Source organism: Ambystoma mexicanum, chromosome 14 (genome assembly GCF_040938575.1).
Source record: "Ambystoma mexicanum isolate Mex_15411 chromosome 14, UKY_AmexF1_1, whole genome shotgun sequence".
NCBI classification, from domain to species: domain Eukaryota; kingdom Metazoa; phylum Chordata; class Amphibia; order Caudata; family Ambystomatidae; genus Ambystoma; species Ambystoma mexicanum.
In genome coordinates, this window is record NC_090940.1 from 522,491,783 (window position 1) to 522,508,926 (window position 17,144).

General features: G+C 48.9%; 1 long non-coding RNA gene and 1 pseudogene across 1 annotated transcript in view; one reads left to right on the plus strand and one right to left on the minus strand.

The window, feature by feature from the left end:
* The window catches only part of LOC138527319 (uncharacterized), a 102,673-nt gene extending 85,879 nt beyond the window's left edge, over positions 1-16,794 (minus strand). Inside the window, exon 1 of the long non-coding RNA XR_011283891.1 lies at positions 16,746-16,794. This is a non-coding gene — a long non-coding RNA (uncharacterized lncRNA). The remainder of the gene's footprint in view (positions 1-16,745) is intronic.
* LOC138527525 (serine/arginine-rich splicing factor 7 pseudogene) lies at positions 15,147-15,948 on the plus strand (annotated as a pseudogene).
* Positions 16,795-17,144: the final 350 nt, after the last annotated feature.

Sequence of the window (17,144 nt, forward strand, 5' to 3'; positions counted from 1 at the left end):
CGTACTTTCTTGATTGATGTGTTGTTTTTTAGGTAATTTCCAGGCGATTGTGGTGATATAAAATTCATTCATCTGCAACTCACAGAACTGTAATGGCCATCTAAAATGGGTTTCTGGCTGATCTGAAAATGTCCTGAATTTAACAGTTGGCGAACTGGTGGAGAGTAAAATTAGGAAAAAACGGCAGAAAATTGCCAAACAGCCGTGCAACATGGTGCAGACCTTGCTGTCATTTTATTTAATTCCCCATGATTAGCTGAATCTGAATAAATATATATTATGGAAGTTAATAGTAAATTCTGAAGTTTGCCACATAACTAATTTTTGCCAAAAAGTTGACTTAGAAACAAAGGGGGATTTCAAATGGAAGTTGCCATATGTCTGCTCCAGACTCCTAAGCCAAACCTTATAGAAGGGATGATTTGGGAGGAGATAGAAGGGTAACTATCCAATCCTATTTGCTAGAACTCTTGCAGGGTACTCCCAAGATTGGTGTCATCACTGTTATATGAAGTGGATGCACTATGAAAGACAGAGAGAGCTCCTGAAATTACCATCGGGAGAGAGCTGCTGAAAATTACCAACGGACAGCTGCCACGAAAAACCAAAAGGAGATTTTGCTGAAATTGCATCTGGGTATGAAATGATATGATAGTTTATTTATATAGCGCCTATACACAATGTGTTTTAATGGGTAGAGCTGTCTGTTGCTGTCTCTTGCTGGTGAGGCCTAAAAGATGATTGGAATCTATAGTGAAGAGCTGGGGACCATCTATCTCTCGCACTCTATTCTTCCTGCTGGGCCGACTCACTCTGCAGGGCACACGCTGGATGTTCTGATCTCGTCAGACCTCCCTCTCTCCAACCCTCTGACCACCTTCTTCTCTCCTCTCACTTGTTGCTCTCTGCCCCTCAGGCTAAGCCGACCCCAGCACTGCCACCCACCTTCTCAGTCATCCTGCCCATGAGGCATGTGTCAGTGGAGGCTTTAACTGATATTTTATCTCCTCCTCCTATGCCTTTGGCTGACTCACACTCTGACACAGCCCTCGCCAATATTCATCTCTTAATTTCTAACACTCTATATCCTTGCCCCTGTCAGGAGGATCTGTTTGAAGCCTGCATCCAAGTGTAACTATTGGTACGATTCAGACCTCGCCACCCTTAAGTGCAAGTGTAGGGTGGTTGAGAGGAAGTGGAGGGCATCAGGCTCTTCCTCTGACAAACTGGCCTGCCGACTGCTCCAAAGGCAATACAGACTCTCTGTGCTTTCTAAGAAGAGTACAAAAAAGAAGGTGGGTGAGGCGCGCACTCCCAGTCCTGGTCAATTAAACCTGTTGCACAAAATAAGTAGCTGGGTCACATCCCAAAATGGACAAATATTCACAGGGTTATATCCCTTCTGATGCAAATCAGGTACTCAGTATTAACAGGGTTAGATCCCTCGGCTGCAGTTCTGTGGTCTGTAGTTGTTCTCCTCCTAGCGCTTTCTTATCTCAAATAATCATCAGGGAGGCTGTTAAACAGGTGTGTCTAATTAGACTCAAAGGATTCTGGTAGCTGCAGGGAAAGTTTCTTTCTGTTCAGGTGACCAGCAACAGACACCCCTCCAAAGCACAAGTCCTTCCCAAATTTGGGGAAGGGCAGAGAACCATCTTTATGATTCTCTAAAGTGGGGCACAGTCACCCCATGGCGCTGCCTCTGGAGCCCGGGACTCCCATAGCATTCAGTACAAAAAAGAAGGTGGGTGAGGCGCGCACTCCCGGTCCTGGTCAATTAAACCTGTTGCACAAAATAAGTAGCTGGGTCACATCCCTAAATGGACAAATATTCACAGGGTTAGATCCCTTCTGCTGCAAATCAGGTACTCAGTATTAACAGGGTTAGATCCTTCGGCTGCTTTCTAAGTAGAGAGCATGCATCCAAGCCCGCAACTCGGCGGCCACTACCAACTCAGCCAAACTTTTCAAAAACTGCAAGGAGCTGATCTTGCTGCAATCTCCACCTCTCCTGTTCCCTCCCAGATCCCTTGCACGGCTCTGGCATCTCATTTCACCACTTAAACACAGGACATCCTGTCTACACTCTCCTCTTCCTCTACCTCCTCTCCCTCTCTCTCTACCATTCCAGGCCCCTCTCCAGCCGCATCTCATCTTCCTTTCTCCTCCTTCTCCCTGCTCACTCCCCACGAGGTTTCTAGGCAAGTCCGATCTATGAAAGTCTCGTCAAAGCAGGTGCTCCCCTGCTCCTCAAGAACCATTAAGGACCAAATTGCTACTATTGCTCCAGCCCTGGCTGATTTCTGCAATCACTCTTTTTCCACTGGAAACCTTCCCCTCCCCCCTTAAGCACTCCCTTGTGCACCCCCTCCTTAAGAAGCCCTCTGCCGATCCTTCCTCTCTGGCAAACTACCGCCCGATCTCCGTCACTCCTTTCCTGGCCAAACTCATGGAAAACCTGGCCATCTTCATACTGAATCTGTTGGTTGTCTCCATGATCACCAGTCTGGCTTTAGAGCAGACAGAAGCATGGAAACTGCTCTCCTGAAAACCTGTGAAGACTTGCTCTCTAATCTAGACTCTAACCTTCCTTCTGTCCTCATTATCCTTGGTCTATCCTCTGCTTTCGACACGGTCAACCACGCCATCCTGCTCAATTGTCTCTGTGACAATCTGGCCATATCTGGTCAGGCCCTAGCCTGGTTGACCTCCTTTCTCTTAAATCGACTCTCGCAGGTCAAACCTGGGTCTTTCCTCTCTTCTCTCCCTCTCTCTACATGTGGTGTCCACCAGGGGTCTAACCTCTTTCCCTGGCTCTTTAACCTACCTGGCATCTCCTGCTCACTGCATCTCTACCTTCTTTTCTAACTTTCAGTGTAATGCAGATGACACCCAGCTCTCCTTCAGGCTCCCCTCGGCCTCCTCTGCTCCTTCTCTCATACCTGTCTGTTCGCAATTCAGGAATTGTGTGCTTCCAACGATCTCTGCCTTAATGCCAGTAAGACTGAGATCCTCCTCATTGGGACACCTGCTCCCACCTTCCCTCTCTCACTCCGGCCGCCCACCCCGGACCCTATACCTGCACCTTTCTGTGATGCTATGAACCTTGGTGACATCTTCTACTCCACCCTCTCCTCACAGCTCTGACATCTCTAAGAAGTCACACTATCAGCTGCACCTCCTCAGAGGTATTCTTCCTTTTCTCACTTTCCCCCAGAAGCTCTCTGTCTCCAGAGCCCTGGTCCTCTCTAGGCTGGACTACTGAAACAGCCTCTTTCTAAATATGCCTGCCTCTACTCTTCGCCCTGTACAACTAATCCAGAAGAGGACTGTGTGACTTGTCCTTGGCCTCAAGCCCAGGGATCGTATCTCTCCAGCCCTGAAATCTCTCCACTGGCTCCCGGTGGCTCAATATTCAAGTTCAAGACCCTCTGCATTGTCCACAAGGCTTTCTGGGGTCGGGGACCACACTGAAACTTTTTTTCCTAAGCTTCTTCCTTCTCAAGCCCACCGCTCATCCACCTCCAACTCTCTGAGGGTCAGACGCTTCTGCAGGCAGATTGTGGGGGCTAGATTTATTTATTTATTTATTTATTCAGATTTTTAAAGCACGCAATCAGCCCGCGGGCATTGTGGCGCTGTTACAGTTCAAAAATACAATTCTCTGGTTACATAGAAGAGAAAGGTTGATTATGGTACAGGCATTTTGCTTTACAGTCTGTGCATATAAGGTGTTGTATACAGGGCATAATGTATACAGTACTGTTGCTTTGTTACATTTGTATTTAGTTACATTTCAAACAGCAGAACGTTTGCGGTACAGCTTGGGCAAAAGTGTGGGAGGGGGTAGATGCGCTGTTTTAGGTAAAGAGCTTGGTTTTGAGTAATTTGTGGAAGGATAGCAGGGATGGTCCGCTCTAAGGGTGATGGGGAGGTCATTCCAGAGCTTGGGGGCTATGTGTGGGAAGCCAATGCCACCATTGGCTCTTTTTATGGTGGCACTTGAAGTTGGTTGTCATATTGGCTTCTTGTTGGACGGAGCGAGGATTTCCTGTTTATGGTCTCTGATAAGTATGACGGAGCAGTATGATTGATACATTTGTGAGTGAGGGTGAGTATTTTGAAATTGATTCTTTCCTTGACTGGGAGTCAGTGTGCCTCTCTACGGGCCTGAGATACATGGTCGGATTTCGGGATGTGCAGGGCAGCGCGGAGCGCGTTGTTTTGTACTATTTGGAGCTTTTTTAGATTTTTTGCAGATGTGCCGGATAGGAGGGCGTTGCAATAGTCTAATTTGGCTGCTATGGTTGCTCTAGTGATGGCAAGGCAGTTGGGTGTGGTATGGTGAGGTAGAGTTTTATGGCAAGGATGAGTTTGGTGGTCAATGCAGATGAAGAGGAGATGGCGCTGACTTGTCTTGACATGGAGAGGTGTTGTCTAGGTAGAGTCCTAGGGTTTTGACAGCAGTGGAGACCGGTATGTTGATGTTATCAATGATCATGTGTGAATATTCTTGGCTGAGTCTGGAGAGGGTTTCGCTGCGTGCCAGGATAATGATCTCAGTTTTGTCGTTGTTAAGGCAGAGACCGTTGATCGCCATCCAGGTCTGGATTGTGGAGTAGATGTTGAGGAGGGCTTCTGAGTCTTTGGCATAGTCTCCAGTAAGTGGGAGTAGGACTTGAGTGTAATCGGCATAGTTGGTGTAGGCTATGCCGAGGGCGTCCAGTAGGTCAAAGAGAGGTTTAGTGAAAAGGTTGTAGAGGGTCGGTGCAGTGCAGGAGCCTTGCGGGACTCCACAGCTAATGGTGGTGGGGGGAGCGTTGGCGAGATCCGAGTAGAGTTCCATGGCCCTGCCTTCAAGGAATGAGGTGATCCAGGTGGTTGCTTTGTGAGAGAATTGGGCTGCATTGGAAAGGGGAGATGTGAGGATGTTGTGGTCGACTAGGTCGAATGCTGCGGAGAGATCGAGCAGAAGGAGGAGAGCAGGTTTACCTGTGTCCATTATTTTTGGTGATTTGATTTTTCAGATCTAGAAGGGCAGTTTCAGTTCCATGTCCTTTGCGGAACCCCAATTGCCTTTTGCCGAGGATGACGTAGGTTTCCAGGTACTGCTGTATTTGGTTGTGTGCGGCTTTATCTAGGATTTTGAGGAGGAAGGGGACGGTGGTGATGGGGCGATAGTTGTTAGGGGAAGTCGGGTCTAGGGATGGTTTTTTTAAGAGTGGGCGGACCCAGGCCTCTTTTAGGCATTGGGGTACTGAGCCAGAGGAGAAGGAGGCATTGATGAATGCTGTGATGATGGGGGTGAGGGCTTCAGAGCACTCTTTAATGATGGTGGGCGGGCATATGTCACCTTTGCATGTTGAGGGTTTGATGTTTTTGAGTATGGGGAAACTTCTGGCTCTGTGACTTCCCTAAAGGCAAAGAGGGGTATTTCTGGGTGTGGGTTGAGAGGGGATGGGGAGGGGGGCGTGGGGGCTGTGTTGAGTGCTTTACGTTGGGATGCAATTTTGTCTTGGAGCGTTTTGACTTTGCTAAGGAGTGCTGTTTGGATGCCTGAGCACCAAGCTTCATCCTTAATGATTTTGTCGGGACTAGACTCAAGGGTGGTGAGTTCTTTGAATATAGAGAATATTTCTCTTAATTTTGTGCTTGCTTTGGATATTCTTTGATTATAGGATTCGGATTTGGCTTTGAAGATGGCGTTTTTGTAGGACAGTGCAATGGCTTTGAACTCATCTAGCGAGGATTGGTTGGGAGTTGATTGCCAATTGGATAGGGCTTTCTGTTTTTTCTCTGTCCTCAGCCGGGGCCTCCATCTGCAACAGCCTCCCTGCCTCTCTCAAACTTGCCGGACCATCTAAAGTTCAGGTAGCAACTCAAGACCTTCCTTTATTGCTTCCTCTTTCTCTCTCCATCTCCCTTGCTGATGCCCCTGACTTCTGCGCATCCAGGTTACCTGGCCACCCACTGAATTTATGGGCCTAGGCTCCTGCATGGCGAGTTGCCTTTGCACTGCCTCTGGGCCTCCCAACCACCTAGGGACTGTATCTGCAACCCTACAGTCCCTTGACCATCTTCACATATGAGCCACCTCCCTGGTGGCACTTATGAATTCATTTGCACATTCCCCTCCCACACCCCCCACACGTCTACCCCTTCCTCCCTCTGCACGTGCGCAATCTGAATGACACCAGGTCTACCAAGATCAGTTTTCTGTCTTCTTTTGTCTCCCCTTCCTTGTCTTGTCGTGCCTAGAAACACTTGTGTACAGGCGCGTTATAAATTACTTATCATATCATATCATCCTTGAGAGTGGAGTGACCAGACCCCTGCCCTATCCTCTAAGAGGGTCTGAAATGCAGCTTTCTTTCATGAACTTTAAACATAGGCTTTCTGTGTACTTAGAACTGAGCCCTGGAAGACCAAAAGGTGGAGGAATCTGCTTGCCTTAACTCATTTCCCTTTATAGTGGGCGGGGGAAAAATTGTGTAGATCCTTAACCTAATTAAATAAAAATATTAATTTAATTAATTCCCCTTGGCAGAACACCACAGGGTGATTTCTGTTAAAATTTGAAATTAACAAAGCTCATTCGCAGTGTGCACTGAAAACTATAGACTGTAATTTAATTGGATATTCCTATTTGTCCTGTTGACTCCGACTTCTTTCCCAACACTGGCCTTTAAGTGGAGGGGTGTCTGAAATCCAAAATTTTCAAATCACCACAATGCTTACCATCCAGCTTCCCCACCACAGGCCTTTAAGTGGAGGGGGGAGGGTTATGAAATCCAAAATGTTCAAATCATTCCAATTTTTACCATCCAGCTTCCCCAACACAGGCCTTTAATTGGATGACGGGAAGGGGGTGGGGGTCTGATTTAAAAAATTCTCAAATCATCACAAATTTTGCCATCCAGCTTCCCCAACACAGACATTCAAGTGGGGTGGGGGTCTGAAATCCAAAATTCTCAAATCATCCCAATTTTTACCATCCAGCTTCCTCAACAAAGACCAAAGTATGGGCGGGGTCTGAAAACCCCACTGCTAAATCACCCTTTGTATTTACTGCTAGCCTTTAAAGCACGCAGGAAAATCTAAATTGCACAGCACTACATTTGTAATTAATTTTGTTCACTCACCACACAAATTATTTCTTGAATTGAAATTGAGATAAACAGCCTCATTACGAGTTACGTGGTAACTCTGCGGTAAATCCCCAGAAAACAAATTAGTATTACTGCCACTTGGTCAGGCATATTTTCCACTGGATTACAAGAGGTGGTAGCGGTGTAATCCCCCATTTATTTTGGGTCCATTGGACCCAATGGAGATTTGTTTGCGGAATTACCACTGCAAAATTACTGCTGCAGTAATTCTGCCAGTTCTGACGATTTTTGGGTGTTGGGTGGCAAGATTTACCTCCAGGGTTTTGCTGCAGGGAAATCTTCCACTCAAAGCCAAAACTCATAATTTGGCGTGGTGGTAACTGAGTTACCGCCAATTGTACCACTTACCGCCCACCTCATAATGAGGCCCAATTAATTTGTGTAATTTATGTATGTAACAAGAAGTTAATTGTGAGTCACAAAGAAGGTGGCGTGTGTAGTTTAGTGTGATTTCTATTACATATAATTTAAATTAATACAAATATATTTCCTGTAAACCGGCCTGGTTCTTGGCTCATTGGTAGCTCAGGGAGAGGGATCCAAGGGGCATGATCTGAGGCTGAAGTAGGGCTGAATAAAAGAACTGTCACTAACCGTTTATTGTGTGACAGCTTGGGGAGGGAAGGAACTCCCTGTGTTGCGGGTGGCCTCACAATAAACCGTCACACTGCCCTCCTATTCAACTTATCGGCTGTATAACTTGCATAAAGCCTTAGCTACCACAGCACCTGCTTTCATCAATACTCATACAACACAGATGAACAAGTTACTTCTTACCTTGTAACGTTCTTTCGACGGGATGTTCCTCCGACGTATTCCTTATCTTTGATAATACGTTTCCAGCTTGCTGGCCTCGGAATTTTTTATGTAGAGGGCGCTGCGCGTCGACGTCCGCCGAGTCGATGTCCCTCGACGGCCACAGTATCGGCGCCGACGTCACCATGCTCATAAATAGCCACGCGCTGCTTCCGTTGCTCAGTTCCGTTTTGTAGCATAAGAAAAGTCATGCCTGAATTGGTTATTGACCTTGAAGGAGTGTAAACTGCAACCACAAGGGAAGTATTACTGCGGGGATGGATGGGAGGGGCGATAAGGAATACGTCGGAGGAACATCCCGTCGAAAGAACGTTACAAGGTAAGAAGTAACTTGTTCTTCGAAGATATTGTGTCCTCCGACGTATTCCTTATCTTTGATAGACTCCCATAGCAATGGCATATAATTGGAGGTGGGAGTAAGAATGTTATGTATCCCTTTAGGGATGGACCGAATGTAATACGGCCTTGCCAAATCTGGTCTCTTGACTAGTGGAGGAATCCAGGTTGTAAAATTTTGTGAATGTATGTGCGGACGACCATGTGGCAGCCGCACATATGTCTCTGACCGGTACCCCTCTTTGGAGAGCCGAAGAGGCTGCGATACCCCTGGTTGATTGAGCCCTAAGATTTTGAGGTGGCTCTTTCCCTGCCAGTTTGTAACATTCCAGAATGGCCAAAATAATCCACCTGGAAATGGTTTGTTTTGTTATGGGTAGTCCCAACTTGTGACCTGAGTATCCTACAAACAGTTGGTCTGCTTGCCTGATCCTAGCCATTCTGCCGATGTAAAAGCTGAGAGCTCACCTTTGGTCCAGCCTATGTAGCCTTTCTTCCTCTTTCCCCGGATGGGCAGGCGGGTAGAACGAAGGTAAGGTAATTTTCTGAGTAATATGAAATTCAGAAACCACCTTTAGGAGGAAATTAGGCTTCACCTGTAGGACAACTTTGTCCTTGTGGAAAGTTTTATGTGGGGGTTTACAGCAGAGAGCTTGTAGCTCGCTCACCCTCCTAGCAGATGTTAGTGCTACCAATAGGACAGTTTTAAGTGTGAGAAATCTCAGCGAACAAGAGTGAAGTGGTTCGAATGGAGTGCCTAAGAGGAAGTTTAAGACTAAATATAAGTCCCATAAGGGAACCTGGAATGGTTTTGGAAGATAAACATTAGTTAATCCCTTGAGAAATTGTATCACTAGAGGTAGTTTGAAATACAACGGTTCCTCCGCAGTGCGCTTGAAGATAGAAAGCGCTGTGAGATAGCCTTTTACAGTGCCAACTTGAAGGCCTGAGTTTGCCAAGTAGAGTAGAAACGATAACACCGTTGGTGTACCACATGAAAAAGGGTCGATATTCTCTTTCCTACACCAGCTGCAAAGTTTCTTCCAACGGCAGCGATATAAAGACTTTGTTGCTGGCCTTCTGGCCGAAAGCAACACCTCCATGACGTCATCAGGGAGATCCCAATCCTTGTACCTCACCCTTTCAGAAGCCAAGCGTGAAGGTTCAGGGTTCTGGTGTCTGGATGGAGAACCTGACCTCCCTTCTGTGAGAGAAGATTCTCTTTGAGTGGAAGACGGATTGGAGGGCAGATGGACATATCTAGAAGGTCCGTGTACCACGTTCTCCTGGCCCAGTCCGGGGCAATTAGGATCATGGTTTTCCGGAATCTTCTCAACCTCCTGATCATTTGAGGAATAACAGGGACTGGTGGGAACGCGTAAAGGAGTGGAAACTCCCAGTCCACTACGAACGCGTCTCCTAGTGCTCCTCTCGGGGGAAATTCCCTTGAACAGAACAGATCGCACTTCCTGTTGGTGCTTGTGGCAAACAGATCCACCTGAGGGGTTGCCCAAAGGGTGAAGATCTCTTGAAGGACTTCCTGAGCTAGCTCCCACTCGTGGGAGACTGTGCTCTGCCTGCTTAAAGCATCCGCTGTCAAGTTCTTCTCTCCGCTAGGTGGACTGCCGATAGATTCCTTCCCGAATTGCCCAAAACCAGAGCTGCATTGCCTCTCTGCAGAGTGGCAGTGATCCTACGCCTCCTCTTTTGTTGAGGTAGTGCATGGCCACCGTGTTGTCCGTCATTATCAGGACATTTCTCCCTTGTACTGAAGGCAGGAAAGCTTTCAGCGCTAGTCTGATCGCTCTCAGCTCCAATAGGTTGATGTGTAGTCTGGTCTCCGATGGAGACCAACGACCGCTGATGGTCAAGTCGTTGGCATGGGCTCCCCACCCCGTGAGTGAGGCGTCTGTGACTACTGTTATCTCCGGCCATGGTTGCCAAAACAGTTCTCCTTTGAAGATGTTTTCTGGATAGGCCCACCATTGAAGGTCGCGGGCTACTTTGTCCGGAATCCGGAGGAGATCTGTCATTCTCCCTGAGAATTGCGACCACTGAGTTCTCAGTGCACACTGAAGGGATCTCATTCTCAGGCGAGCCTCTGGCACAAGGAAGATGCAGGATGCCATGAGGCCTAGCAACCTCAAAAAGTCGATGGCTGGGAGACGTTGGGCATTTTGAAACTTGTTGACCATCTGCAGAATATCTTGAGCCCTCACCTCTGGTGGCGAGGCTTTTCCCAGGAAAGTGTCCAGGACCGCTCCGATGAATTGGAGTCTCTGTGATGGTATCATCTGTGACTTCTTTAAATTGAGGGAGAAGCCCATTTTGTGAAGGAAGTGGCAGACATAATCTAGCTGGAGCTGAGCTTGTTCCGAAGATACAGCCCTGATCAGCCAATCGTCCAGGTAGGGATAGACGTGGATCCCTTCCCTCCTTAGACTTGCAGCCACTACCGACATTAGCTTGGTGAAGACCCTTGGGGCGGAGGTCAGCCCAAATGGCAGAACTTCAAATTGATAATGAGAGGCGCCAATTGCGAACCTCAGGTATTTCCTGTGTTTGAAATGGATAGGCACATGGAAATAAGCATCCTGAAGGTCCAGGGATACCAGCCAGTCCTGGAGCTGGAGGGCCTGAAGGATCTGAGAGAGAGTTACCCTCTTGAACTTGTCCTTCCTGAGGAACTTGTTCAATTCTCGTAAGTCCAGGGTGGGTCTCAGTCCTCCGTCCTTCTTTGGTATGAGAAAGTAGGGGGAGTACCAGCCTTGTTCATGTCCGTTACAGGTACCGGTTCTATGGCACCTTTCTCTAGCAGGTCTATAATTTCCTGCAAGAGGAGCAGATCTGGAACTTTTAGAGAGCTGTGCCCCGGTGGATGACTCTGAGGGACGTGTAGAAAGGGTAGGCAGTAACCCTGGGCAACTGTCTCCAATGCCCCAGCATCTGACGTTATAGCCTGCCATTCCGTCAGATGGTGAGTGAACCTGCCCCCTTCAGGTGTCTTGTGTGGAAAGACCTCAGAGTGGTTTGTGGGCGGCTGATGCAGATGCCGAGGGTAAAGAGATACCTGCTGATGCTGCGGCCTTAGTACCTTTGGCCCGTCCACCTCGGGTGGATCTCCTTTGGCCTCTTTGTGTCGGCTGTCCTCTGCCTTTCCCGAATGCGGAATAATAGCGAAAGGACTTTCCTCTTCCAGAAGTTCCTGAGGGGCGAAAAGGAGTTTGGCGGATTGCAGCTCCTAACGATTTTGCCGCTGCTTTAGATGTTTGCAACTTTTCCAGACTGTCATCAGCCTTCTTTCTGAATAATGAAGAGCCGTCAAAGGGCATATTGAAAAGTCTGGCCTGTACATCTGGAACAAAGCCAAACTTTCGCAACCACGCATCCCTGCGGATTGTTGTACTTGCCGCTATGGCCCTGCTGATACTGTCAGCGGAATCGATGCCAGTTTGAAGTGACTCTCACATGGCATCTTTGCCATCTTTAATAATGTTAAGGAAGGCTTCCTTTTCCTCTCCTTCGGGTATGCAGTCAGCCGCTGATGAAGCACACTCCCACAGTGTGTGACTGAACCTGGTGAGCGTACACCTGGCGTTGATGGACTTCAACGCCATACTACAAGCAGAGAACACTTTCTTCGCCATAGAATCGTACCTCTTGTCATCTCTATCCTGTGGGACAGTAGGGTAAGCGGTCCTACTGCTAGATGAAGTTGCCGCTTGGACCACCAGGTTCTCTGGAGTTGGGTGTTTTGATAAGTATTCAGGGTCAGCAGCCGCTACCCTATACTTGGCTGACAATCTTTTATTGACCGCAGGGATAACTTCAGGAGTTTCCCAATTAGATGTAATTTTCCTTTGTAAAGCTGCATGGAAGGGGACCACAGGATCCTCCTGTGGACCTTTGTCTAATATGTCTGCAGGTCACCCTGTTGAAAAACAGGCGAAGGCGCAGACCAACCCATAATTTCAATAATACTTGCCATAAGGGTTCTATAGGGTGTTTCGGCATGTTCCCCTGGGTCTGGCTTAACAAATTCCACTTCTGGGGATGTGTCCACCCCACTTGCCTCATGTAGTGACTCCTGTAGGTCCTTCAACCTTCTTTCCTCAGAGGTGAAATCCTCTGAAACAGGCAGTGTGGTCCTCTGCAACCCAAAGGTTTCCTGGTCAGAATCTTCCCCCTCTTCATAAATTGAAGATAGTCCAGGGTACTCTGACCTCTGAAATGGTGTAAAACCCATCTCTAAGGCAGAAGGAGCCAAACTCGTCATTATCGGGCGAGAAACCGTCGATGTCGTCGACGCCGATGTGACAGGCTTCGAAGGCGCCGAGAACGGCGTCGAGAAAACTGGAAGAGGTCTCGAAGAACTCGAGAGGATCGGGATCCTACTCAAGGATGTCGACGACGGTCTCGGCGTCATGCCGGAGGCCCTTGGAATCACCGTTGGCATAGCCTTGGTCTTTTCTTTCATCGGCGTCGATGTTGGCGTCGACGATGGGGTCGAGTCGATCTACCGATGCGTCGAAGAACCCTTCGACAACAGCGTCAATGGCGCCGATCCATGCGTCGAAGGAATCTTCGACGACGGCGTCGAAGACGGTGCCTTCTTACCCGATGGCCCATGGCACTCTCGGGTGGAATGCTTCGCCAGGTGCTGCGACTCGCGGCGTTTTGATTTTTTGGGTTTTTCACCCAGGGTATCACCCTCAGCTGTCTTCGAGGGGGGCGAGGCCGCTTTCTCAAAGACGCTTAACATTTTCTTTCTGAATTCCTCCCACTCAGCCTGAGAGCTGTGTTTTGTGGGACAGGAGACCCTTTCTGGGGAAACAGAAGACAACGAGGAAGGGGATCTTCGACGTCTCTTCTTTGAGTGTCTCGATCTCGATGAATGGTGAGAGCTACTTCGAGATCTAGAATGGGAATGTTTTAGACGGCGAGGAGATGAATGCCTCGACTCAGCCGAAGAAACCTTCGAGGAGGTTTTGACTGACTTACCTCTCTCGAGCTTCCCCTTGCGCTCCTTCAAGGCTTTCGCCGTCATGGACATGCAGTCCTCACACTCCGAACAATGGTGCTCGGCTCCCAAGCACCACAAGCAGATCCTGTGTGGATCTGTTATCGACATTTTTTTACTGCAGTCTCGACATTTCTTTAAGCCGGATCGCGGCGTTGTCGGTTCCGATGAAGATGCCATCGAGAACGAGTTGGTATTTATTTGAGTAGATAAAGAGGGTTATCCTGACTGAACTGAGCAACGACGTTCCGAGGCCCCACGAAGCGCGGAAAAACGAAACTGAGCAACGGACGCAGCGCGTGGCTATTTATGGGCATGGTGACGTCGGCGCCGATATGGTGGCCGTCGAAGGACATCGACTCGGCAGACGTCGACGCGCAGCGCCCTCTACAGAAAAAAATTCTGAGGCCAGCAAGCTGGAAACGTATTATCAAAGATAAGGAATACGTTGGAGGACATAATCCCTTTGAAATATATTTTTAAATCTCTCCAACGGGCTCCAGCGCCTCAGAAACTCTATCCACCATTACCAACTGGATGGCTAGCCATGTGCTAAAACTCAGCCCTTTCAAAACAGAATACCTCCACAAATCCAACCTCAACCCTGCGCCAACAATCTCACTGTGGGCAACCCAAACATCCCCCTCTGCTATAGACCCCTGACTATCCTTCACAGACCACATAGCTGCCAATATAAAGCATACAGCTGACTGCTACACCTCCTTCACAAGATAAGGCACATCCTTCCCCTTGATGACTTCCGTATCTTGGTCAAGGCTCAAGTTCTCTCATCATGCTGGACTACAGAAAGGCAAGCCTCATTGGACACCCCAACACCACCCTTGTTTCCGTGCAAGCCATTACAAATGCAGCAGCAAGACTAATTCTGCACTTACCGAAAGGCCCGAGAGTGGCCAGATCCTGGGTGGGAGCTAAGACCCACCAGGTGCCGGAACAAGGACGTTGAAACGTAAGGAGAGCCATGGCATGCACTGCCAAGAAGAGGCCCGCCGACCAGAGGCGCTGGGCGGCAAGGAGAGGCAGAGCACCGCCCCCTAGCGACATACAAAGCAACAAACCGAAACGCACAACGCTTAGCACGGAGGCAAGATGGGCGCCGATCCCCAGGCTGTAACCTAGGCACGCAGAGAGTAGTCAGGGCCTAACCCACTGGACACTGCTATAACGTGGGTGACAACTGAGACCCGCCGATTGAAGATCTATAGACATCGCGTAGTGAGCAGACCCAACCCATACACCATTGAGAGAACTGCAACACGGAGGTGGGTGACAAGGCCGCAAGGGGAGGGTTCCGAGGTCTGCTGGCAGAAAGATGAAAGGGGAGACGAACTAGGCCCATTGTAGCAAGGCCATGAAAGTGTCAGCCTGAGCAGTAAACTGACACACAGTTTTGAGCAGGAAAAACTCACAGCCGTTAAGAAAGAAACAGTGCATGCTCATCGGTTGAGTGGGAAAAGGCCTGCGGACCCAAAGCGGACAGCTTTGGTCCGCAAGCCTGGGCAGGAGACACTCGGTGGGCAAATGGATCGAGACTGTTAGGCCTCGGGTCTGAGACGCATCAGACTAAGCAAGGAGGCCACAGTAAAGTGAGCAAGAACATCCACATACTGCTAAAGAATACAGACCAGGACATCAGCAGCCTCCATTAAGGTTGTGAAAATACTTGAGACACTAAAGAGGGACTTACAATTCTGTGAGATAAGTTAGATTGTACAAAAAGTAGATACTGGTGCGGTGAGGTTGTGAAACGCAGAGGGCTACAGACCTAAGCCAGTTGAATCAATATGTTACGCTTTGGTGGGTGCTATTCTAGAGATGAATTTGGCTCCTCCAGTAGGCAAGGTGGAAGTGGGCGTGAACCGGATGGCGAGCGTAAGGTGGAAGTGGGCAACCTGGCTGTAGGCGCTGGGAAGGGCGAGGTGGAGCGCACCTTTCGATACTATGGGCCATTGAGAAGTGTCTGAATTGCCAGGAAGCCACCTGGCTTTGCTTTTGTAGAATTTGAAGACCCGCGAGATGCAGAAGATGCTGTCCGTGGCATGGATGGAAACAAGGAGATCTGTGGCTCACGGGTGCGCGTGGAGCTGTCCTCAGGCAGGCCCCGGTGCTCCGGGTATGACTAGCCTCCTGCCAGAGCTGGCTTTGATCCTTCCGATCGCTGCTACGATTGTGGCAAGAGGGGCCATTATGCGTATGATTGCCACCGCTTCAGCGGTGGTCGCCGCCTTAGGAGCAGGTCCAGATCTCGCTCCAAATCACGCTCTAGAGGCAGGAGGCGATCACGCCCCCCGAAGCAGAAGCCGTGACAGGAGAACGAGGTCCTCCTCTCCTCGTAGATCTCACTCATCTCCCCGCAGATCTGGCTCTGCCAAGAGATCAAGATCCCGGTCCAGGTCTGCTGGACGGGGAAGAAGCAGGTCCGTTTCCCGGAGTAAAGGCCAGTCTGCCTCCCCCGCCAAGAGCGGATCACAATCCAGGTCACCAAGCCCCTGGAAGTAATTCCCTGTATAGCCCCCTCCATCCTTCCTACCCCTCCACCCAAGCAGTGTAATGCCACCAAGAGATGAGTAGCGTTGTGTTGATCGAATGTTTCAAATAAAGTTGTTTTGTTTATATTATTAAAAATTTAAAAAAATCTGCACTTACCCATACACTCGCATATTACCCCAGCTCTCTCCTAGCTTCACTGACTCGCCATACTTCAAAGAAATGCTTTCAAGCGACTCTGCATCATATAAACAATACACATAATGCCCACACAAACACCAGACAGGCCAACCAAAAAATTCCTACACATTACACTCTGCAAACTAACACGTTCCTAAAAATAGGCCTCCTCCAAATGGGCACCCAGAGCCAGGAATACCCTCCAACCTCACCGACATGCTTACCGTCCAATCATCACCTTCTGCAAAAGCCTAAAATGACACTGCTTTCCCCCACCTAATCCGGCCAGACCCCCTCCCCCAGTGTCCTTGATCTATCTTGATATGTCTCTGCTGTTCTAAAAAACCTTTTACATTCTCTTCACCACTTCCCTTTGAAGTTTGATCCACAAGGTTGGGACAGTGCTGTATACAAGTTTAAATCAAAATAAAATAACAGACACTCTCATTTACTGGGCATAAACTCTCATAGATAAAAAGACACTCTTGTGTTCAATATGCACACACGCAGACACCCTCGGCCACTTGCTCAGAGCTCGCACTCGTGGAACACTCCCGCACCACTCTTCCGCTCCCACTTTCTGGTAGTCAACCGCATCTCGCCATCTCTTAGACATACACGCAGACTCGTGCACCTGCACAGACAGTCTTTCATTTCATTTCAGTAATGCACTGACGCACACAAAAACATGCAGGCACATTTTGTTTCTCACCTACCCTCAGTGAGTGGTGATGATGACAGCCCAGCTCTAAGGTTCACTTCTCATCTGGGCCGAGACAAGTTTACACAGACTAAGCCATCAGGCACTCCCTCGCCCTAGGCCATTGTCATGCTACTCTTTCAGTGGGCAGAGGAGCTGCGCCCCGTGACGCACAAGCTCTCCTTCGCCAGCCCCCCTGCACCTCGACAATAAAGGCTAAAAATATAACACAGCCGCGGTGGACAGCCGAAGGAGCCGCATCCTGTGCTGCTGGCGCTTGCTTGCTGCCGCCAAACTAGACTTTCTCCCTTTGAGTGTAGCCATACACGAAGAAGGGCAGGCTCCCCCACCTGACCTGCCCTGCAAGCATTACGGGGTCAAGATGCGACCAGCAACGCCGACCCTCACTGAAACC